Here is a 2,500-nt window from a genome sequence, read left to right on the forward strand (position 1 = left end):
CAATCGGGCAGGCCATGGGCCCTCAGCACGGGGCGGAGGGCGGCATGGTCCACCGAATCGAACGCTTTAGAGACGTCGATCGATGCCACAAAAACAGAGCGACAGGAGCGGACTGCGTCGGTGAGAGCAGTGTCCAAGATGAAGGTGTTTTCCAACATCCCATCCCGGGGGATGAATGCCCGCTGACGTTCGTCCACAGCACATGCACGCATCAGGCGTGACGCGAGAACCTTGTGAAAGGTCCGCGCCAACACCGAGCAGACCGTAATGGGGCGAAAGTCAGCGGGGGATGTTGGTGCAGCCGTTTTGGGGAGAAGTGACGTCCGGGCGCGAAGCAGACGCTCGGGGAGGGCGCGGGCCAGGAGGAAGAGGTTCAAGAGTTTCACCAGGACTTCATGCGGCAGGCGCCGCAGCTCCGCTGGAGTCAGGCCGTCCGGCCCGGCTGCCGATCCCCTGGGCGGCAAGGCAGCAGCGACCTCCTCACGTGTGACCGGCCCCCATAGGCACTCAGGAGCGACAGGCTCCGAGTGCGGGAGAAGGCGGTCACGGATGAAGCCGGCGGTGGAGATCGGCTTCTTCGTGAAGAGGTCCGCCCAGAAGTCCAGCAGACCGGGGATGTCGGGTGGCGGCTGCAGCAGGGTGCCGTCCAGCAAGCCGCGCACGCAACGTGCACGCGACCTACGGAAGGCGTCCTGTGTCCGCGCGTATTCCCAGCGGCGCCGCTTGCGCTTCTGCAGCGGCGGGGCGGCTGGCGGCCGCTTGGATGGTTGGCGCGGCCGCTGTGTCCTGGTGATCGACCTCTCCCCCCTGGACCCGACCGACGCAAGGGCATCCGGGAGCATGCCCAGGATGACATCGGGCGGCGTGCCCCGCCCCAGACCAATGACTCGATCCAGGGCAGAGAAACGCTGGGCGGAAGCAGGTAGCCCCGCCAGATGCTCCCAGATGGCGGCGTCAGTCGGCCCCTCCGGCGGCGGCCCGGTGGTGTCGGCCGCGAAGTCCTCGGCTGCGTCGACGGGCGGCGCAGCGGCCTCGCCCGCGTCAGGCAGCGAGCTCGCTGCTCCCCGGCGGGACGCCGGCTCTTCACCCCGACCGATCTCAAGTGCCTCCATGAATTGGCGGACAAGCTGCTTGTGGGCAGCTTGCCGCCGTCGGCACTTGATTGCCTCAAGCGTTCGGTCGGGGAACATCCTGGTAAGTTCTTGATTTACAAAGAAGAACCGGGCGTCCCTCTCCAGGAACAGTTCGGCCTCTGCCTTGGCGAGCGACAGGACTTCTTCCTCCGTCCACCTCGCGCGATGCCTCTCCGTCACGATCTCAGCGTTGGCGGCCGCAGTGTGTTGGCGGCGGCGATGGACCCCGAGACCGTTCTTCGTGGTAAAAGTGCGGTGGCACTCACTGCAAGCAAAGGGAGCTACACAAACTATCGCATTTTCGTTACGGCCGGTTGGCCGGATAGGTGCTGGGGTAGCTGGGGTGGCACCTTCAGCGGAAGGGCCACCATCTCTTGTTTCTTGTCGGCTGCCCCCAACTATAAAGGGATAATGCGAGGGGGGGCTGGTAACCCCCCCAAGCCCCTGGTGCGGTCTTCCACTCTGCTAAGATCAGCGGGCCCACGAGAAGGGGAGAAGACCGCAGGAGAGGAGAGGCTAAGAGGGCTAGGCCCATGTATTGCGCATCACTCTCCCTGTAACTATAACCCAAGGAAGGCACCTCGCAGCAGCAGCACGACTACATCAAGACCGCACTTCGAAAAGCCAAGTCCGGATGCAGCCACACCGCCGCCACTTGGCCACCTTAAGAGAGTCATAGTTACTCCCGCCGTTTACCCGCGCTTGCTTGAATTTCTTCACGTTGACATTCAGAGCACTGGGCAGAAATCACATTGCGTCAACACCCGCTAGGGCCATCGCAATGCTTTGTTTTAATTAGACAGTCGGATTCCCCCAGTCCGTGCCAGTTCTGAGTTGATCGTTGAATGGCGGCCGAAGAGAATCCGCGCACCCGCGCGCCCCCGGAGGAGCACGCTAAGGCGGACGCGGCCTCGCAGCAAGGAAGATCCGTGGGAGGCCAAGGCACGGGACCGAGCTCGGATCCTGCACGCAGGTTGAAGCACCGGGGCGCGAACGCCGCGCAGGCGCGCGCATCCTGCACCGCCGGCCAGCACGAGGCCAACCAACGGCGAGAGCAGACCACGCCCGCGCTAAACGCCCGCACTTACCGGCACCCCTACGGCACTCACCTCGCCCAGGCCCGGCACGTTAGCGCTGACCCACTTCCCGACCAAGCCCGACACGCCCCGATCCTCAGAGCCAATCCTTATCCCGAAGTTACGGATCCAATTTGCCGACTTCCCTTACCTACATTATTCTATCGACTAGAGGCTCTTCACCTTGGAGACCTGCTGCGGATATGGGTACGAACCGGCGCGACACCTCCACGTGGCCCTCTCCCGGATTTTCAAGGTCCGAGGGGAAGATCGGGACACCGCCGCAACTGC

At 63.8% G+C, this 2,500-nt stretch overlaps 1 pseudogene; it reads right to left on the reverse strand.

Annotated features, from left to right (window-relative positions):
* LOC124593092 overlaps window positions 1–2,500 on the reverse strand; it is a 7,963-nt pseudogene that overhangs the window by 3,283 nt on the left and 2,180 nt on the right.

Source organism: Schistocerca americana, unplaced genomic scaffold, assembly GCF_021461395.2.
Source record: "Schistocerca americana isolate TAMUIC-IGC-003095 unplaced genomic scaffold, iqSchAmer2.1 HiC_scaffold_97, whole genome shotgun sequence".
Classification (NCBI taxonomy): domain Eukaryota; kingdom Metazoa; phylum Arthropoda; class Insecta; order Orthoptera; family Acrididae; genus Schistocerca; species Schistocerca americana.